Raw genomic sequence first — 23,128 nt, 5'->3', positions numbered from 1 at the left:
TCCATCTACATTCAAGACTTTCTTTGCCTCAGGAAACTTTCTGCTTACTACACCTCTGACGGCCCCTTTTGTGCAACATGGAGGGTGAGCTCTTCCTCAACAGCACCAATGGTCATGTTTGCTCTTCTCATTCCTCTGGCCTCCATCTCTACCCTACCCCACATCGTTTTAATCTTTATCTTATTTCCCTCCATATCCAAGAAAAGTTTTATTTTGTAGTATCTGTGCACCACCCTGCATAACTTCATTACAAATTTCTAACCTCCCACTCATTTCTAACTTCCATACACTCCATTATTTCATATTTTTTCATTCATTCTACATTGTTTTGTTTTTACATCAACACTACCGCCTTTTTTTAGGTGGTACAAATGTAAACATCCCTAATTGAAAAGATGTTCTTATTTCCCCCAATTTTTCCTTTATAAGAAGAAAAATTTGATCCAAGCATGGTGGCTCAAACCTGTAATCCCAGCATTTTGGGAGGCAGAGGCAGGAGGATCGCTTGAGTTCAGGAGTTCAAAACCAGCCTGGGTAACAAAGCAAGACCCTGTCTGTATATTAAAAAATAATAAAACAAGAAAAAAATAGTATGTAGAAAGAGTCTTCATCCACACATAACAGATGTTAATAGTTTATCATATTTGATTCTGATCTTTCTTAGACACATAAAATATCACAGATGAAGTTCAAGCCTCTATAATCCTCCAGTGTATTTGTTTTCATGCTGCTGATAAAGACATACCCACGGCTGGGCAATTCACAAAAGAAGAGGTTTATTGGACTTACAGTTCCACATGGCTGGAGAGGCCTCACAATCATGGCAGAAGGTGAAAGGCACATCTCACATGATGGCAGACAAGAGAAAGGAGCTTGTTCAGGGGAACTCCCCTTTATAAAACCATCAGATCTCGTGAGACATATTCAATCTCACGAGAATAATAGGGGAAAGTCCCACCCCCATAATTCAATCACCTCCCATTGGGTTCCTCCCACAACACGTGGAAATTGTGGGAGTTACAATTCAAGATGAGATTTGAGTGGGGACATACCCAAACCATATCACCCAGATATAATTATTTTGAGGTTATTGTGTATCTAGTCATAGTTTCATACTTTTACTACTTATACATGGATTTATAAATAAATAACAGTGGGCTGTTTATTAAATTTCTATATGCAGTATCATATTGAAAATGGTATCATTTTACCACATTTGTTTTCTCTCAATATTACGTTCTGTGGAAAGGCCACATTTAGATGTTCCAGCTGACAGCCCCAGCTGAGGCATCACCCTACAGCCAGACTCCACCACCAGACATAAGAGTGCATGAGTCTCTTATACAATCCCACCCCTATTCCTTGAGCTGCTCCAGCTGATGCCAACTAGAGCAGAAACAAGCTGTACACATGGATTTCTGCCCAAATTGCAGATTTGCAGGCAAAGTAAGTGATGCCATAGTTTTAAGCCATTAAGTTTTGTGGTAATTTGTTATACAGCCACAGCAATGTGAATGGCTTCTTCCTGTTCCCTGTCCTGGTTCTTCCCCTTCCTTACCTGTTCTCCTGAGAGCACTGTCTCAATAAATTATTTGCATATGAATTCAAGAGACCCAGGCAGAGTTATGGGATAGTCCACATGAACAGAGAAATTCACAACTTCTCTTAAAAGCTCTGTTTTCATTAAAACTGTATTCTTCTGCAAATCAAAGCCACAATGAGATACCATCTCACATCAGTTAGAATGGCGATCATTAAAAAGTCAGGAAACAACAGGTGCTGAAGAGGATGTGGAGAAATAGGAACACTTTTACACTGTTGGTGGGACTATAAACTAGTTCAACCATCGTGGAAAACTGTGTGGCGATTCCTCAAGGATCTAGAACTAGAAATACCATTTGACCCAGCCATCCCATTACTGGGCATCTACCCAAAGGATTATAAATCATGCTGCTATAAAGACACATGCACACATATGTTTATTGTGGCACTATTCACAATAGCAAAGACTTGGAACCAACCCAAATATCTATCAATGACAGACTGGATTAAGAAAATGTGGTACATATACACATGGAATACTATGCAGCCATAAAAAAGGATGAGTTCATGTCCTTTGTAGGGACAAGAATGAAGCTGGAAATCATCATTCTGAACAAACTATTGCAAGGACAGAAAACCAAACACCGCACATTCTCACTCATAGGTGGGAACTGAAAAATGAGAACACTTGGACACAGGGTGGGGAACATCACACACCAGGGCCTGTCATGGAGTGGGGAGAGGGAGGAGGGATAGCATTAGGAGATATGCCTAATGTAAATGACGAGTTAATGGGTGCAGCACACCAACATGGCACATGTACACATATGTAACAAACCTGCATGTTGTGCACATGTACCCTAGAACTTAAAGTATAATAATAAATTTTTTAAAGATCTTAATAAAAATAAATAAATAAATAAATAACTATTCTTCTGTGGTATCAGTCATTGGGCAAAATAAGCAACTGAACTAAAACGAAAACGTGGCAAGAAGGAAGAAATATGCTCTCTGAATTCTCCTCTGAGTCAGAGAACCAAGAAGCACCCAGAATCACTGTTAATAACAGAATTATTTTGTAGAGAGTCCCATCTTGTAAAGGCAGTGCTTAAAACTTTCGCCTTAATAATCCTGAAAGAATCCCTAGGAGATTTTTCATCTCCCTCTCTCTGGTAGGAAAAAAAAAAGAGCAAATCCCATTGCCCTCCTAATGTTTGCTCTCTAGAGAAATCACTGGGGTTCCTGTGAACAGGTGTCCTGCCAAACAGCTGGATACCAAGAGCAGGGAAGAGAGTGAGTATTAGTTCTGAGTCTCTAGTTCCACCCCTTGGAGGAAGAGCCTCTGCCAACAAATAGTTTATGGGGCAATAGAATTTCATTTGCTGATGAATGTTGCTCCTCATAGTGATCTGAGCATTTCTTAGAAAATGACCTTCTCTTTACCCCCGGTGCTTGACTCTAGTCCAGTGACCTCAAGACAGCAACAAACAGCTGATATGCTTTATGGCAGGTATTTCACATACTAGGTCTTTGGAATGGATATCTCCTTCTGAAGTCTATTCTGCAGCCACTCCAGCATGGTGCATATTTCCAAGTGATTTTGACCTTGGCTAGCTCCAGTTTTAGAGTTCCCCTCAATGATATCACTATCCAGGACTGCAAGTTCACAGACAAACCAACATCCTACGGCAATAGTCACATAATTACAAGCTTCTTTTAGTCTTCTACCAGGTCCCTTGGAAATAATTCAAAAATAATGAGCATACTTGGAACACTGTGAAATAAGCCTTAGAGAATTTTCTAGGATGGGATGTATTTAAATTATTCTCCATCTTGGGGCTTTATTTGCATTACAAAATTCCTCCCACCTCCACCATGGAGGGCAGTTTGTCTTTCCCAGGCTTTATGTTTCCCCAACCATCTGGAAAATGAAGCTAACTTAGGAGACACTGGAGCCCTTCACAAAAGGCTGCTCTATTTCCCTCCTAAACTCACCTTGGCCACTGTCTCATGCCCAGGAGAAAGCCTTACACTGAGTCTGTCAAGAAGCTGAGCCTCTCCTGGTGTTCTTCCAATAGCAGTGTAACAGCACCCGTGGAAAACAAGGTCTCAGGTCATCACCAGGGTTGCAAACTCCTGTGGCTCAGGAAAGTCCATCTGTCCTGTGCCTTCAATGGCCAAGAAAGAGAAGAAAATATTTGTATCACATGCAGTTGTGAGGCCCTCTGACGCAGATTCCAGAAAGCTGTATGGAAGGTCACTCCCAGAATGGCAATCACTTCATTTGGCCCATCCCCATAAGATACCTTTAAATTCTAGCAAACCTAAAGATGTCTTTAGAGCTTTGGCATTTGGCTTTTCATTTGTTTTTATTTTAACCTTTTTTTTTTAACCTTTGCCTATGTTTCCCAGGATCAGTTAATTTAATCTGCAATAAACTGAAGTACCATAAAATTCATGGCAGAGTTCAGCCTTAGGGGTCAAGCAACCTAGATTTCAAGCCCCAGCTGGTTCTGTATCTTAATTTCTATTTTTGTGACCTTGGAGAAGTTATGTCAACTCTCTAAGCTTCCATTTTCTTTTCTCAAAAAAAAAAAAGTATAATTCTCTATAGAGTAATTGTGAACATTTCAGGAAACACTGCATGTAAAATACTAAGTTTAACACCTGACACCAAGTATGGATTCAGCTAATATTATCTATGTGAAGACAAATCCTATGAAACTCCATTTCATCCACTCATGCTCTATCTGGAATATTCAGGACCAGGACTCTTCTAAAAACAAAGGGGATAATCTTGTAGCATGTGGTGAAACCCCATTTCAAAGGCACTAAAGTAGGTATTAGACACACACACACACACACAAATAGAATAATCTGGATGATCTCTTGCAAGCACTAAACCTAAGAGAGAATAGGTTCCAGGCCAACACACATTTTCTGCAAAATTGAAGATCCACCCCACAATATGTACTATGTTGTTTAGACCTGGAAGCTTCTTTATGCTAGAGACCTCATTTGGGGACTCTTATGCAAATGGGATGGACAGGGTTTTGAATTGTATTATTAGTTGTTGGAGATTCTTTCTGCAAAGTTGTCCAGAAATACAGAGATTTTTTTTATTATGAAAAACTTCAAAGATACGCAAAAGTAGACAAAATAGTATAATAAGCCCCTATGTTCTCTTTATTCAGATTCTACAACTATGAATTCGTGGACAATTTTGTTTCACCTAGACCCCCACCCACTCTCCCCAATCCTATTATTTCAAAGCCCATCCCCAAAATTATTTCATTTCATCCATCAATATTTTCTATGTGTTTCTCAAAGGATTCACATTTGTGAGATCTAACTATATATCACTATCACACTTAAAAGCTTAATATCAATTCTTTAATATCAAATGTCTAGCTAATGTTTAAATTTCTAATTTGTCTAATAAATGTCATACTACTTTAACCGTGTATTTGTTTCAATAAGAATCCAAATAATGCCTATACATTTCAACTGATTTATTTCTTTTCCGTCTTTTTTCCATCTATAGATCTTCCTCAATATTTTCCCTTGCAACTTATTTGTTAAAGAAACCAAACTGTTCTGAGTATCCCAGAGTCTGGATTTTCCAAAAAGCCTGCTAAAGGGTTCTTAACTTTTCATAGTTAACCTCTAAACAGGAGGAGCGATAGAGAAGCTGAAGAAGCTATTAATCTGCTGGTGAGAACATTTTTATACTTTTCCTAAAGGCTGCTGATGCAATCGACAAGATCACTGTCATGTCAGTTGCAGGCTGCAGTCAGGAAGCCCAAGATTTGTTATGCCCCCAGGTCTTCCCCTATGTTCCTTCTAATGAAGACATCACAGGCACAAGCGCTCTGTGTACCTCATTATCACACACTGTTTTTCTTGAGACCCTGCTCCCTTCTCTCTCCCTGACATAGGCATGGGTCTGTGCAGTGGAACTAAGGGGATGAAGATGTGGGTTTAGCAGCAAAAGGCAACAGGTGGGAGAATGAAAGGGTGAAGAAATAGGTAGATGAAGCCAAAAGCAGGGGAGTCCAGGATTATGGATGGATAGGATGAGCAGACAGGGTATAACAGGGGTGTCACAGCAAAGGTGGTGGCTCTGCCGTGATCACTGAGTCTCATGCCTGGTGATAAGGAATTAGGCCACTTGGGCTGGGAATACATATGACCTTTTCCTCTGCCGTGAACACAACCTCTGCTACCTCAAACTAAAATCCTGTAAACAACTCATCCATTGTAGGAGATGCATTATGACTTGAGTTGTTATGACAGATTAGATCTGGTTATGCAGTTATGGCAGTCCATGCTAGGAAGGCTGTTAGCCTGATGGCTACTTTATTCTTCCCACACAGAACCCTGCAGTGAGAACTGTTCCCCTTTTATATACAATAGTAAGATTCTAGAGCCTTCCCCTATGCTATAAAGGATCACATAAAAACAGCAATACCTTGCTGACAGAGAAATAATATAAAGCAGAGGTATATTTTCATAAAATAAAATGTTGATGCAATTCATGGACATTGAAGGTATACAGTCAGCCCTCCATATTCATGAGTTCTGCATCTGTGCATTCAACCAATCAAGGCTCAAAAAAAATTCAAGAAAAATAATTGTTTAAAATATAAACTGTAAAATAATATAGTATAATAGCTATATATACAGCATTTACATTGTACTAGGTATTCTAAATAACCTAGAGATGATTTAAAGTAAACAGGAAGATGTTTGTACATAGGCTACATGCAAATACTATGCCATTTTATGTTGGGGAGTTAAGCACATACAGATTTTGGTATCTGCAGGGATCCTGGGACCAATTGCCCAAGGATACCGAGGAACAATCATCCTGTATCTTCTCCTTTTTATTCTCTTTTGTTCTCATAATAAGCTTTGAAAATTAACAAATTTTTTTTCTCATGTAAAAATCCCTCATGAGAAAATAAAATTCCCTTCATGACACTAAACCCCTTCATGAGAAAAAAAAAAACAAAAAAACTGATGATCTCCACTTCTGGCAATGGTGGCAATGCTTGTTAAATGCTCACCTTCCCACTGAAAACAACTAGAACACCTGGACTAGATACTTTTTAAAATGTATTTGTTGGCTTCAGAGACCTACCAAGCTGAGGAAGACCTGAGGAGCCACATTCCTGGAGAGAAAACTGCAGAGAATTGAGTCCAATATTCATCACTGCTTTTGCCCTGTTGGTGTTCACAGGTTTCAAAGCAATAGCTAAAAGGTTGAAAGCCTGAGCAGAAAGTGGCAGCTGAAAGACTAGACAGAGCATTGACAGTCTCAGGTGGGGAGGGAAGCAAAAATTGGAGTTCCGAGATCACCAAAGAGAAGGTGCCCTGGTAACCACATTATGCTTTCAGTTGGGACTCCCACTGGCTATACCCTAGGCATAATGTTGAACAAAAATTAATCCAACCTCACAAAATCTGAAGCCTACCTTCAAATCATCTCAATCCCAGGTCTGATCAAGGTGATCTGTCCCTGGGTTAACTTCATGCCAGACACAAAACAGGTCCTCTGGAAAAATGTAACATCATACGTAACTTCAAATTAGCTCTACAGTTCTTATATGCATGTCTAAGCATGCTAGGAGATGAGATCAAATAACCAAAAACCAACAGAAAAGAATAGACAGTAGAAACAGACTAACACAAAATCAAGACATTTGAGTTTCACAGATTATAAAGTAATTGAGATTAATTTGTTCAAGATATTATATGATGAAATGGAAAATATCAAACTGTAAACTTTTTAAAAAGGATCAAGTATAAATGCTAGAACAGAAAAATACAACAATTGGAATTAAAAATTCAAGAGTGGGGCTTAGCAGCAGTTAAAAAGATAATGGTTATATGGAAGATAGGCCAGAAGAAAATAGCCAGGCTGTGGGAAATCCAAATCTTAATAAACACAGTAAAATTTTGAAGGTCAAAGAAAAAGAGAAAATCCTAAAAGCAGATGGGACAGCGGTGGAGGGACACATTACCTTTAATAGAGTGACAATAAGACTGACAGCTGAATTCCCAACAGAAATAACTGAAGCTTGCTGGACATGTCCCCAGATGACATCGGTGACCAATTCTTACTTTCTTTTTTCGCTTACAATTCTCTAGAATAACTATAGAATATGCTGGGAATGCAATGGCCTGAGATAAGGAGGAACTAGCCAGAACAGCCTGGGCTCTGTTCCAGTCCCTCCTGGAACAAGATCTCCTGCAACACTGTAGCACAGTGAGTCCAGTTTCCTCTGGTATAAAACCCAAAGTGGAACACATTTTCAGGGACCCTCAGCTGTGGTGAAAAGTGGGATAAATCCATCCTCCCTGGGCAGATTTCCTGAGCCTTAGGGAACCAGCTCATCATGAATCCTAGGTTTCTATTGTCCTCTGCTGCCTATCTATGAGTTAAAAAGTTGCTTCACTTAATTTCTTGTGTTACCAGACTCATGCAAGTGAATTGCAACTAGTGCAGTGTTTAGAGTCCTTCCTTGAGATTGAAACCAGTACATAGTGAACATGCTTCACAAAGCCAGGAGACAATGGAATGATGCTTGCAAACTGCTGAAAAAAAGAACAGCTGAGCTTCCACTTCTAATATGGTAAAGTAGCTGCTACCATACCCATATTTCCCACATATCACAACTATAAACTCTGGACAAAATTAGAAAAAAATAAAAGCCTGATGACATTGGAAAGTGAACAAACACAGGTAAATTGTGAAAGAAAGTAGACACTTGGAAAAAAGGAACAGCACGGGGTGAGTTGCCCATTTTTACAGCATTTTGCCTGAGTGTAGGCCAAAGTCAGTGCTGTACACTGTGGTTCTGATAGAACTCCAACAGCAAACCTCTACCGCACTGGCTTGAAAAAAGCAGAAGACAGAGTTCACGATAATCAGCCACTGGAAGGGAGAGGGAAGTCTCAGAAAGGATACAGTCAGAAAGAATGACCACAATTTCTGTGTTTAAACAGCCCAAATCTCTGGCTAACACCCAAAGCACAAAACCACAAGGCAGATTCTAGCTAAGAATATGAGCTTTGAATACCTGTGGGACGATATCAAAATGTCCAACATACATATAACTGGATCCCAGAAGAAGAAGAAGAGACAATAGGACATAAAAAATGAAGAAATAATTTCCAATTTTTTCCAAATTTAGTGACACACATAAATTTACAGACTCAAAAAACTCAGTGATTCATGAGCAGAACATACACACATAAAATGACATCAATATCATCGGACTCAAACTGCTGAATACCAAAGATAAAGAGAAAATCTTGATAACAACCAGAGAAAAGAATACAAAACGCACGGCTAAACAATGATTCAAAATATCACGAACTTCTCACTTGAAACTAAGATACCAGAGACATTGGTAAAACACTGAAAGTGCTGGAATACAAAGCTATCAACCAAAAATTCTACATCCAGAGAAAATAAACTTCAAGAATCAAGGCAATATAATGTCATTTTCAGAGGAAAGGAAATAATTGCCAGCCTGGAAGTCTATACTGGTGAAAATATCACTAAAGAGTGAAATAAAGATGTTTTAAGATAAAGAAACATTGAAATAATGTATTGCCAGTAGATCTGTACCAAAGGAAATTCTAAAGCGGGTTCTTTGAGAAGATGAAAAGGATCTCAAATGGAGCTTAGAAATGCAGAAAGAATTAAGAGCCACAGAAAAGGTATGTGGGTAAACATAAAAGAATTTATAATGTAAAAACTATAATAATCATGTCAAGGGAGTTAAAATATACACAGAAAAAATATAAATGACAATAGTAATACAAATCAGAAGTCAAATGAAGTTAAAGTGTTCTAAGGTCTTTGAATTGCTTGGGTAAAAGTACTGTTTTACATGTAGCGTAATCTAACCCGTGCCAGTCAGACCTCCCCTTCAAGACTTAGGGACTTATTCCCTCAGCTGTCACCTCTCCTTATGAGTTGCCATCAGCTGAAAAGGGCCACCTTGCCCAGTGACATGCCTCCTTCCCGAGGCAGCCTACATCCAATAACTGCTTAATGTGTGGATATAAAAGCCTGGCCCCTCACCCAAACTCAAGACAATGCTGAAAAGCCATCCCCACTTCCAAGGTTCCCTGGAGAGCACTTTAGTCTTTCATTCTAATTGCAGCAAAACCCAACTTCTCCCTTTAACAAACCTGCTTCCTTTCCTTCCCTTCCACTGGTGTTAAGCCAAGAACATTTCCCCAGTAAACCTTCTGAACAATAACTACACCTCAAAGTCTGTCTCCTGGGAGACCCAACCTGAAACATTACCTTCGACTTTCAAAAGTCTAGGAGCTATGTTTAAATTCTAGGATAACCTCTAAAAGAATACAAAAACAAAATGTAAGATTAGCAAACTAAAAGAGGGGAAAATCGAATAATAAAAAATAATCCAGGCTGGGTGTGGTGGTTCACGCCTGTAATCCCAGCACTTTGGGAGACTGAGGTGGGTGGATCACTTGAGGCCAGGAGTTCAAGACCAGCCTGGCCAACATGGCAAAACCCCGTCTCTACTAAAAATATAAAAATTAGCAAGGCATGGGTGGTACATGCCTGTAATTCCAGCTACTTGGGAGGCCAAGGCACAAGAATTGCTTAAATCTGAGAAGACAAGGTTTCACTGAGCTGAGATCATTCCACTGCACTCCAGCCTGGGCAACAGAACAGAGACTCTGTCTCAAAAATAACAATCATCATCATCATCATCATCCAAAAGAAGGCAAGAAAGGAGACAAAAGGGAACATAGAACAGGTAGGAAAGAAATGAATTAACCAGATGACTGTTAAACTTATGAAAAGACAACCAGTAATAATCAAGAAAATGCAAATTAAAGCAATACAATTATTCATCCAATAGATTTGGAAAGATTTAAAGAATGATACCATCCAGCACTGGCAAGGATTCCAGATTACAGACTCTTTCACATATTGCTAGTGGGAATGTAAACTGTTACCACCATTTGCAAAAGCAACTTGGTAATAGATATTTAAATTAAATATTCATTGACCCTTTGTAGCAGAAACTAACTATTCAAAAAAATTGTTTCCTCTTGTTCTGGGCACACCTACACTACATTTTCCAGATTCTTCTGTAGGAGACAACTGAGTCCTAGCTCAGTTATGACACTACATTCACTTGTCAAAGGTAGCAAGCTCCTGTGGCCTGAACCCCAGAGTGATTATGTGTAGCAGAGACCTCTGAGTACCTGGAACTAATGTGGACTATTTTACTTTTATTATGTTTGAAAGATGATATATTCTAGGGTCTATTTGTTACAGCAGTTAGCTTACTGTAACCTATATATCCTTTGACCCAACAATATTACTTGCAGGCATCTGTCTTTAGAGGCAAAATTATGGAATACATAAGACCCTTTGTGTAAGGAAACATATGACCAGAGCAACCTGAATGTTCATTAGTAAAAGAGTTGCATCAGTTATAATACATCCATACTAAGGAATATTATGCAGCTATTAGGAGTTATCTCTGTGCCTACTGACCTGGAGAGACTACCATAATGGTTAAGGGGGAAAAAAACCAACCTGATACAAATGCTTAATATAATTTATTTTGTAAGAAAAGAGAAACTGACCCCAAAAAAATGGCATATACATGTGTGCATATATTTGCATGAGGATGGAGAAAGGTATGCAAAAATGTGAATCAAGTTTTTAACATTAATTATCTCAGTGATGTAAGAATGAGCAAATACAGGCTATGGGGAAGAAAAAAAGAATAACAGAATGGAAGCCTATCTCAGTGTAATATTGAAGACAAATGTAGAATATAAAATTGAATCATTAAATATTAAATCAAATATGTAAAAATTAAATATATATGTATGTAGAGAAGGATGAGAAGGTAATACCAACTTATATAAAATTCACTTTTGTCTTAAATGTTAATATTTTAATGTTACTTTTATAATTTTAAAAAAATTGAAAAAAAAAAAGGAACAGGCTTAACCCCTACCTGGATTGGGCTTTTTATGCCACATAGTGACCATTTTTCTAAACTGACCAGCCTGGATTTGAGACTATGTAGTGGTGTTGGGGTTGTGTCAGTGTCTTGTCGAGCCCAAAAGTCCACAAGCACTATGAGGGTGGAGTTTTCCCCGAAAAAAAAAAAAAGTCCCCATAGTCAGTCCTCCCAGGTAGAGTTCAAATCTGGAATAGGAAATGAAGGTGCAAGAGGCAAGTCTTAGACTAGAATAACTTATTAAACTTTAATGTTCTTACAAATTGCCTAGAAGCCTTATTAAAATACAGATTATATTTCAGTGGGTCTAGGGCAGGGCCTATGATTCTGCATTTCTCATAACTTTCTAGGTGATGCTGATACTGCCAGTCCTTGGACCACACTTTGCACAGCCCAAGGACTAGTGTGAGGGAAATCTTTCTACTCTCTCTGGGGGCAGAAGCAGAATACAGGGAGCAGGGGGCGAGGTGTTAGCTAAGTTGCCCCAGACAAAGCAGGAATAAGACCGGGAGCTGGGCTACCAAGACACTCTGAAGATGGCCTGAGCCATGCATGCCTCAGTTGCGAGCTACTGTGCATATGCACTCCCCCTCCATCAACCTCAAACCTTCTGTGAAGTCTTGTTAAAAGTTATATCCCAGGCCCTGCTGCATTGTCAGGAATTACAAGTGATAATTCCTGGAAAGACTGATCCCATGCTTATGATGAAGTGTCAACAGTAACAGCTGGGTCTGTTTCCCCTGAGGTCAATGCAGTGGTTGCAAAGGGCTCCCCAGCAGGAGGAGCCCTGGTAGCCTCTGTCCAGGTGGTATGAGGAGCAGAAGCTGCCAAATAGCACCCTTGATGGGAGAAGAACTGAGGCCGTTTCTGAACAGGGAGTAGCACTCTGGCATATCCACCAAATAAAAATGAACCAAGCTAAAATGGCCTGAGCAACAAAAAGGGGTTATTTTCTCATGTAACAAAGAGTCTGGAAGTCAAGCAATTTCAGGGTTGGGTGGTTCTCAATCCAACGACACCATTAAAGACCCAGGGACTTTCTGTCTTTCTGCTCTGCCCTCCCAGGCATGTTGGCTTTTGTCTCAGGCTGTCCCTTCATGGTGGCCAGATGACTGTGGATGGTTTAGGCATCACAAGGTCACACAACACGTAAGACAGAACACCCCTTCCTTGTATCCCTGGCAAAGATAACTTTCCCAGAAGCAGCACCCTCTTTCTCCAGTCCTCCTTGCAACTCAAGAGCCAGAATTGCACTACATGCCAAGTTCCTCTACCAATCACGGAACAGGGGAACAAGATTCCCTTGCTTGGCTTACAGGAATAAGATGATCTCTCTTTATGTGAGTGGGGTCTAAGCTTCCTTAACAATGCAGCTGCCTGATTCCCGAACAAAACTGTGGTCTGTGAGCAGGGAAATACCTGGACTGGGGACATGTACTGGTATTGGGGTTGGATGGGAGAATGAATTTGGGAAAAGCAGACAGTGGTGTCTTCCATTCCTGAAAACACCCATAAATATATGGAAGGTTCTTTGAGGGGCGTTACTTTCCGTCAATAAAGGTAGTAGGTGGTCAAGACACCATCCTGCAGTCATAAATCAACCCTGGAAGACAAAGGAAAAGAAAAATTAAGGAAGTGGATAGAGATCAAGTTTCACCAAGAACTATAAAGATCCAAACAAAGGACCCCATGCGAACTATGCACATTCCTACTTCAGTGCTTTTACCTGTGCGGTCTGAACTGCCTCACCCCTACACACACACACACCTACCTGGCACACTCTCTTGTCTTTTATCACAGACCTTCATTCCCTCCATTTCAAGTCTGTCACACTTCAGAAACTTCTCTAATGAATCCAGCCTACAATAATTTATCCATTCTCTGTATTCCTTGAGCATTTGTAGTCTATAACACACTCTGTCATTTAACTATAGTGTGCATTTTCTGGAACTATTAGTTTTTATACATGATTATAACAGGATGTTAAAATGGAACTCTTTCTGACTCCTCTAGAGCACCTAGAAAATAGGTGTCAGCTATCCTCACTTTCCAAAGCAACATGTCAAACCATCTATGCAAGAATTCCAAGGAAAAGGTCTCACAATTTTGAATGTTCTCACCACAAAGAAATGACATGTTTGAGGTGATGGATAGGGTAATTCTCCTGATTTGATCATTACACAATGTATACATGTATCAAAACATCACACTGTGTCCCATAAATATGTACAATTATTGTGTCAATTAAAAACAAAATAAAACTTTTTAAAAATGGGGGAAAAAATGGTCTGAGAAACAGTTTTGTGACCATTGTCCTTAATGGTATAAAATGTTGAAATTGAGCAACCTGGGAAGTAGACGTTTTCATTCTCCTATTAGTGTGCTTTCTGTCTTAACGTCCCGTTACAGGATTGGATTCAACTGCAAGTGAAAGAAAACACAAAGCAAATGACTTCTAAAAGAAAGAACTGTATTCCTCTCTCATGTAAATACTAAAGTAATGGCTCAAGGCTGATATGGTGAATCTATCCACATTCCCACCAGTAAGAAAGGAGAAAGGTCTAAGTCCTTTTAAGGAGACTTCCTGAACACAGCACACACACAGTCTTTTTTTTTTTTTTTTTTGAGACGGAGTCTCGCTCTGTCGCCCAGGCTGGAGTGCAGTGGCCGGATCTCAGCTCACTGCAAGCTCTGCCTCCCGGGTTTATGCCATTCTCCTGCCTCAGCCTCCCGAGTAGCTGGGACTACAGGCGCCCACCACATCGCCCGGCTAGTTTTTTTGTATTTTTTAGTAGAGACGGGGTTTCACTGTGTTAGCCAGGATGGTCTCGATCTCCTGACCTCGTGATTCGCCCGTCTCGGCCTCCCAAAGTGCTGGGATTACAGGCTTGAGCCACCGCGCCCGGCCCACACACAGTCTTTATAGCCCATTGGCCAGAACTGAGTGACATAACTAACCCTAGTTACAAGGAAGACTGGGAAATGTAATCTTCATTCTGAAAAGCCCTATGCCCAGTCAAAAGTCTAAGGCTACATCACTGCGGAAGACACAGTGAGGAAACTAGGTGTTTCTTCCATAATCCACCTCTTTTTTTTTTGTTTTCCTTGAGATAAGATCTCGCTCTGTTACCCAGGCTGAAGTGCAGTGGCACAATCATTGCTCACCTCAGCCTCAACCTCTCAGACTCAAACAATCCTCCCACCTCAGACTCCCAGGTAGCTGGAACTACAGGTGCACATCACCATGCTCGGCTAATTTTTTAATTTTTTGTAGAGAGGGGATCTCACTATGTTGCCCAAGCTGGTCTCAAACTCCTGGACTCAAGCAATCCTCTCTCCTTGGCCTCCCAAAGTTCTGAGATTACAGATATGAGCCACTGTGCCTAGCCCCACAATCCACCTCTTTAACCCTAAAAACGCCCATGTGCACCCATCTTGAAATACATAGAACATACCCATCCTTTCCATAAAAGAAGGCAATAACCCAATCAGTAACTGCATTCAGCTTAAATCCAGAGTGTATGACTGGTGCCCAGTCCTCTCCATCAGGCCCAGATGCAGCTCTCAGTGGTCAGGTGATCTATATGCTAATAGTGAGTTATCTTCCCATCACATACCTAAATTTAAAATGATAGAGAAGAAACAAGATAACAACAATTTCTAAAGACTCCCATTTGGAAATGGGGAGAAGGGGAAATGCCCAGAAGTCACTGGCCCATAACTATTATCATAACCCACTGGGCAGGAATAGCAAAGGCTCCTGCCCTTCATAGTGAAGTCATTTCCTTGGTTGGACACTCTGGCAGCTTCTCACTCTCCTTTCTGAGAATAATTCCCTTGTCCACTGGCCCTGGCTTTTCCTTCTGGAAGTTTCTCCTTTATCCATCATCCTCTTGACCACATCTGAAATGGGCCTTGGAGGGCACACACAATCTCCTTTCACACACTCTTCCTGCTAATGCAGTCTCTGGAACACAGGCATTACTCTACAGAATGCTGCTCACAGGTTTTTCTGTTTCCAATATGATTCCCTCAAAATTTTAGTAGGCTTCCAGTTTATCTGTTTCCATGTGTGAAAAACCACAGATAACAATGTCATCTAGACACAGCTTTTAAGCCTAAAGTCTCAGGCTTTTTACTTACTGGCCAGTGTTTGGCCACACCTGTCTCTCTCTCTTAACATAGTAGCTACTGAAACAAAAGGTTTGGTAAGATTTGATTTTTGCAACCAGCTAAGCTGATTCCCATGATGGCAGAGAACTCGTAAAGTAAGTTGCTTGAAGAGGGTTTGGGGCCACAGTGCTACATGTTGGCGAGGCTGTCATTTTGCAGCCACCTCTTGGGGCAGGTTCAAGTTGGGGTACAGACACAGTCAGCTTAATTAACACTTCAAACACCTCCAAATTGCTAGACTCCCAGTCAAGTTAGAGTGCAGGCTGCATCCCAGAGTGCCTCCCTTAGCAAAGTGACATTTCCTTCCACATCCACTTGTAGACTAGCTCTCAGCTGAATTCAACTCTCTCCTGTAGGACTTTCCTAAAAGCAGCAAAAAGCTGCCTGACCACCAATATTCTAGGCTTTTTCTACCATTTTCACTAACACATGGTCTGCCTTTTGAGGTGTAGCAGATGCAATTTTACCCAATGTTTTTTGCTACCATCTAATGGGGATGACCTTCTTCCTATTCTGCAACATCTATGTTTCTGCAGCCTATCACCTTCCCAAGCTAATGCTTAGCACTCCATTTCAAGACAAAATTCTGAATTACTTAGTATTAGGTTCAGTTGTGTCAGACAACCCATAACAATAGTGGATTTGCTTGTGGGTTGTTTGTTTGTTTATTTGTTTGTTTGTTTTGAGATGGAGTCTCGGTCTGTGGCCCAGGCTGGAGTGCAGTGGTGCAATCCCAGCTCACTGCAACCTCTGCCTCCCGGGTTCAAGCGATTCTCCTGCCTCAGCCTCCCAAGTAGCTGGGACTACAGGCGCACTATGCTGCCACACCCACCTAATTTTTTTGTATTTTTAGTAGAGACGGGGTTTCACTGTGTTAGCCAGGATGGTCTCGATCCCCTGACCTCATGATCCACCCGCCTCAGCCTCCCAAAGTGCTGGGATTACAGGCATCAGCCACTGTACCTGGCTTTTTTTTTTTTTTTTTACCTCTGAACTTTTCATTGGCCTCCTGCTGCCCAAAGGGTCCCCTGGTTCTGCTGACTTAATGTCTCAGAACTTTGGTGTTGTTGGTCTCAGACCCCACTTTGCCATCCACTATCCAGCAGGTGGTGGTCTTTTGGATGGTTTGCATGGAGTTGCTGCTGTCCAGGGCATCACCAAGATTGAAGTCCTTGCCATCTTCCAGCAGGTGGTGGTAGATGGCAATCACAGCCTCCAGCTTGACCTTGATGCTCAGCAGGGCCTCGTACTTCTAGGCGTGGCACTGTTGCCCCGGCCCAGGTCTGTGCCAGCTCTAACTCCAGGTGCAGCAGGATCCTGTTGAACTGCTCCATCTGCAGGGAGTAGCAGGCCTCCACCTTCCTCAGGCCGTTCTCCAAGCTGGCCTTCAGATTTCTCATGGAGACCAGGTTGATCTCCAAGCAGCTCCGTGAGTGTCATCTCAGAAGCTCCAACTTTGGTGGACTGCATGGTGACTACTGTGATGCTCTCCTCAATCTGCTGAGACCAGTACTTGTCCAGCTCCTCTTGGCTCTTCTGAGCCAGCTCCCCATATTGGGCCTGGATGTCTGCCATGATCTTGGCGAGGTCCTGAGATTTGGGGACATCTACCTCCACAGTCAACCCAGAGTTGGCAATCTGGGCTTGTAGGCCTTTTATTTCCCCTTCTTGGTTCTTCTTCATGAAGAGCAGCTCCTCCTTGAGAGCCTCGATCTCTGTCTCCAGCTGTAGCCGAGTGACACTGGTGTCATCAATGACCTTGCAGAGCCCATGGATGTTGCTCTCCACAGACTGGCGCATGGCCTGGTCTCCCTTCTTCTCCAGGTGCTCCCAGATTTTGCTCTCCAGCTTCTTATTCTTGGTCTCCAGGCTCCTCACTCTGTCTAGGTAGGAGGCCAGGCAGTTATTCAGGCTTTGCATGGTCTCCTTCTTGTTCTGGATGTCTCCCATCCTGCCAGACCCCCGGCCATCCCCACAGCCAGGGCCCCAGACCCCATGCCACCCTGGAAACTGGTGGAGGGGGACACAGAGATCTGGGAACCAGAGCCCCCAACACCTGCATAGATGTTGGCCACGCTGCTGACGGGCCGGGTGTCTTAGCTGGGTGCCTGGACAGAGCCCAGGGACCAGTAGTTGGTGGAGAAGGTGGAGCGAGTGGTGAAGCTCATGCTGTCCGGTGGGGGGAGAGAGAGAGGGGACAGGACTCAGGCTTTACCAATGATGAACAGTGGGTTTTAAAAGATGGAAGTTTTTTTCTCTCACACATGCACGTTTCAGTAGTCAGTGTGTGTATGACTCATCAGGGGCCCAGGCTGCTTCCTGCCTACTGCCCGACCTCCTCAACATGCTGCTCCCACTTCTGCAAGCAAGATCTCAGCCAACTGCCTTCCATCCAGTGGAAAAGCGGGTTGAGGAGAAGGCCATGCCATCTCCTTTTGAAGATATTTCCTGGAAGTTGCCTACACTGCATGTACCCAATATGCCATTGATCAGAATTTAGTACCATGACAATGGGACTCCACACGCCATTGATCAGAGTTTAGTCCCATGGTGGTTAGCTGCTAGGGAAACTGAGAAATGTTGTCTTTATTCTGAAAAGCCATGTTTGCAGATGAAACTCACTCTATCATTGTAGGAAAACAAATGGAAAAAAAATTGGGGGACAACTAGTGTTTTCTGCCAAAGTGGTATTTTCCCTCACCTCAAACCTGGTGGAATGAGCTTCTGGGAGACAAAATCAAGCTTGTTCAAGGTCCCCTGAAGTCTGTGGGGTACCAGAGGGTGGTGCCAGAACGCTGGATGAATGAGTCTAAAGGGAAAGGGTGGGTACCAGGGCTGAAAGCAGAGAGAGGAGAGGAGGGCCTGCATGACTGAGGGAGAGCTGGCCTGGCACCCTCTTAAGGGACTTTGTCTAAGATGGCCTCCTGGGGGCCACTGGGACACAGCAGAGTCTCCCTGTGTGAGTTGTCAGATCACTGGAAAACCAAAGAAACTGCAGAGAAGAGACTCCCAGAGAGGAAAGGCAATCTCCGAAGAATACACAAATTTTTGCTTCTGTCCCCAAAGCAAATCAACTTCAAACTTCTCCCACAGCCAGAATAAGCCCTGTCAGGTGGCACTGATGCCAGTCACATAAGACTCTCCCAGCCATTAGCTGTCCTCCCCTCCCGCCCACCCCAACCTCAGAGCAGTCAGCAACATCGGTGAGCAAGCTGGCTAGGAGGAAAACACTCATAAGGTCAGGTGAGAAGTCAAGGCTTCTCAAGCCTTCCTCCCTAACTCAGAATTGTAGGCCAGAGAAAGAGACCAGGAGAGCTTTTCATTTTAAATAAAATTGGAATTTTTCATGATTTATCTAGAATTGCACATTTCATTTCTGTGGTTCTCAACCCTGGCTATCCATCTGGAATTCCTGGGAAGGTTTAAAAATACTGCCGGGCGCGGTGGCTCAAGCCTGTAATCCCAGCACTTTGGGAGGCCGAGATGGGCGGATCACGAGGTCAGGAGATCGAGACCATCCTGGCTCACACAGTGAAACCCCGTCTCTACTAAAAAAATACAAAAAACTAGCCGGGCGAGGTGGTGGGCACCTGTAGTCCCAGCTACTCAGGAGGCTGAGGCAGGAGAATGGCGTAAACCCGGGAGGCGGAGCTTGCAGTGAGCTGAGATCCGGCCACAGCACTCCAGCCTGGGTGACAGAGCAAGACTCCATCTCAAAAAAAAAAAAAAAATACTGATGTCTGGGCTTCATCCTCAAAGATTCTTTTTTTTTTTTTTTCATCACCGAAGATTCTTATTTCACTAGTCTTGGGAGTAGCCTGGGCATCAATATTTCTTAAGAGCTGCCCGGGCAATTCTGATGGGCCGGGTTGAAAACCACTGTGATAATATTGAATTAAGAACATTTTTGCAAACAAAAGATCCTGGAGTAGCCAGAAAAGTGATGGAACTTTCTCTAGATCTGACCCAAGGAATGGAGAGCTAACCCCACAGTCCAGGCTTAGACGGAAAGGATGACAACATTTTACAACTGCATCTGCAGGAGTCCTCACTTTCAATCTAACAGTTATATAAATCCTACTTCTTCAAAATCAGAAGCCTCTTCACGGCAAAGGCCATGACAGGATTCTATGGACTTGCTACATTCATGGCAAGAGTTTAGTATATGCTTGTTGTCCTGTTGTTAATCTCTGACCTCCATGCTGGGATAAATCAAAGTGTCCTTTCTGATGCACTAAAGGCAAACTAAGGTGACTCCAAGAGAACCTTACATTGTCCCCCATTTAAGCAAATTGTTGTCGCACTAACATAAGGAAAGGTCTTCCAGAAGGCTAAAATCACCAACATTGCATTGCAGATTTAAGGAGTAGGCTTAGTGTCTGGGAATGCTTGAAACCTACCCGGTTTAGTGAAGCTGATCCGGTTGATTAAGTCAGAGCTTACCCCTCCATCTCTGTCTCATTCCCACATCTCCTAACCTGATGCAGAGGACAGTCTTACTGTTCACACCATCACCACGACCACCATCCTCAGTCATGGGGAATCCTGCCCCACTAAAACAGTCAAGGCATAATGACAGAATGCAGGAAAAAGCCAAAAACTTGAAAAACCACCAGCTGACCTCCAGGAATAGCTTTAGTCAGCCAACCCAAAAATGTCACATCCCAAAGTAGAGGCCTCCAGCATCAGGATTCCACCAGAGATGCTTCTCGAAATGTTCCTGATTCCCCCAAGCTCATGTTTATTGTACAACTCCATCAAACAGACAGGGGCTGATTGCCTAATGCATCGTGCGCCAAGACTCGACACTTGAGAAATCACCTTTTCCTGTGGGTGGATCCTGAAGCTTGGTGTCAAGACAGCCTCCTTTCCATAACCTAAAAAGGAAAAGCAAATACTTTGAAGTATGTGCTAGTATGAGAACTGGCCTTCTCCATCACTACCTGCTGTCTTTTGTCTGATTCAAGGACTTTTTTTTACCTAGAAATAAAATGGACTCCACCATGAGCCCAAACCCAGACAGAAGTCTGCTTAAACTGCATTTGGTGAAAAGAGGCTTCTAATCCCAACATATTTTTCTAGACTTTTTCTAGCAGAGAGAAGCCCCCACATGAAAGGTAAGTTCAACCAGAGATGAAGTCCCTTGTTCATTCAGACACAAAAAGCTTCACCCTGTTGCCCTCCCCCTGCAACACTATGTCATCCTCAGGAAAGTCAGTTAACTTCTAGAGGGATCCGTTTTAAAAGCTCCCCCTGATACTTGCAGTGCTGTCTGCAACGTCCATATTTTACCCTTTAGAAGCCCCACCTGCCGTGCGTTCTATCCTGGGTAGTTCCAACAGCACCAAGCCATGAGCCCCTGTCTTTGGTTTTAATCAGGTATTAAACACTGGAACGTTAGATAAGCGAAGCATTTGATGATGACGATAACGAGTGGCCCATTAAAGGTAATTTTTTTTAAGTTAATGAGTTCTCCCCAAAGAACAGAGCCACGTACTGTACTGAAAAATGTCCGTAGGACGTACTGCACTTTCTCGTTATTTATTTAACTTTATGTGGATGCCATAAAACTTCTTTATTTGCTTTCAGTTAGCCCATAGGTTTTGACAAGATAAATTTTTATTTAGGTCTTTGCCCAGCTACAATCAGAAACAGGAGACTCACTTTCCAAAGCCAGGCTGATAGATGGATTAATCAAAGTACTCCCCACCCTCCTTTCCTTCCCGCAACCACAGGGATCCACAGACGGAGTTTTTCCTTAATTAAAGAAACTCAGCAACAAGGTGATTTATCGATGATGAATCTGGCAGGCCTTTTCATTGTGCGGTTACTTTTGGCCACTGTTTGAAATTTACCAACATAAATAAAGCCTCTCCATGACTAAACAAAGTTAAAGTAGCAATAAATTGAGCCTGCCATGTACTCTGGGCTAGATCTGAAGTCAACATAAATACCAGAATGCTTTGGCTGTGACACGCTTGACACGATGACATCATGCACTTCCCAACAGATACAGCCCAGCCCAAGCCAAAGCGAAAGCCTAATACAATTCCCCTAAATGAATCAAATTGCAGCGGTCTAGACTCGGCTGCGCTGAGTATTCAACTTCCTTGTTCTCCGCTGTCGAGCGGTCGCATTAAAAAATAATCTATATGCTGATCTAAATTTTGCTTTTTCTGCATGATTAAATTTTGGCAGGAGTAAATCTCTGTTATTCTCACTCCCCAGGAATGTTTGGAAAGTTACTAAAAATTCAGGATTTATCAGCTTAAGGTCCACCTGCTGTGATGGGATCCTGTAGCCGGCCTGCTGCTACCCTCAGCGGGAGACAGGACACTGAGTGTTCATACAGGAAGGGGGGGTGAAACTCTGCTCACTTCACAGAATGGCTCAACACTGGCTTCCCTCCCAAGGGACTTGCTCTGCCCACATCTAGCAACAGGCTGTCATGCAAGCCTTCATGAAACAAGAAAGTCAGCTAAACAGGGGCTCAACGCCCCCCAGCCCTGTTACTACTAAGAGATGAAAGGGGGGAAGAAACCTTTCAGAACACACATGCAGGACAGCGAATTAAAAATGGAGAAAATCTAATAACTAATTGGTGAAACCATAAAAGCTGCCATAAAAGACATTTTCCTTAAACTACTTTACACAGGGCTGTATAATTTTATGTCACTTTTTATTTATGTTGCCGTAATGAAAGCTGCTCTGGGAGCTGAGGAGCTTGGGAAGAAAGAAATTGAACTACTTTTAAAAAGGAGGGGAGAAGTCCATTTACAGGGCTTCGAACAAGATTCCTTTTGAAATATAGTGGGATTGGGGAGGAGAACCTATTTACTTCTAAAAGCCTCCAAGCAAAAATGTTTGCAATGAATAAGTTTCTTCCACCACTATTCTCTCTACCCCGAAGGACTTAATTACTTAACATTCATAAAGTGGGTTTGATAGTATTTCACAAAACAAGGGCTGGGCACAGTGGCCCATGCCTGTAATCCCAGCACTTTGGGAGGCCAAAGCAGGCAGATCACTTGAGGTCAGGAATTTGAAACCAGCCTGGCCAACCTGGCCAAACCCCGAATTCACTAAAAATACAAAAATTAGCCAGGCGTGGTGGTGCACGCCTGTAGTCCCAGATATTCAGGAAGCTGAGGCATAAGAATTGCTTAAAACCGGGAGGTGGAGCCTGCAGTGAGCCAAGATTGCACCACTGCACTCCAGCCTGGGTGACAGAGTAAGACCCTGTCTCAAAAAAATAAAATAAAATAAATTAAATAAAGATAGTATTTCACAAAACTAGGATGTGAGCTAGATAGACCAATGCTATTTAGACTCATCTGTGAAACCAGGCTTTTCTTGTGTACAACAGATAAAGAAGCAAG

The 23,128-nt window shown here is 42.3% G+C and overlaps 1 long non-coding RNA gene across 2 annotated transcripts in view; it reads right to left on the bottom strand.

The window, feature by feature from the left end:
• The window catches only part of LOC103877010, a 33,316-nt gene extending 16,824 nt beyond the window's left edge, over positions 1 to 16,492 (bottom strand). For both annotated transcript variants that reach the window (XR_002516692.2, XR_002516693.2), the window contains exons 1-4: positions 15,032 to 16,492; positions 13,924 to 13,997; positions 12,996 to 13,179; positions 3,538 to 3,710 (exon numbers count right to left, since the gene is read on the bottom strand). This is a non-coding gene — a long non-coding RNA (uncharacterized LOC103877010). The remainder of the gene's footprint in view (positions 1 to 3,537; positions 3,711 to 12,995; positions 13,180 to 13,923; positions 13,998 to 15,031) is intronic.
• Positions 16,493 to 23,128: the final 6,636 nt, after the last annotated feature.

This window comes from Papio anubis, chromosome 14 (assembly GCF_008728515.1).
Source record: "Papio anubis isolate 15944 chromosome 14, Panubis1.0, whole genome shotgun sequence".
NCBI lineage: Eukaryota > Metazoa > Chordata > Mammalia > Primates > Cercopithecidae > Papio > Papio anubis.
This window is presented reverse-complemented; position numbering and strand designations above follow the sequence as displayed.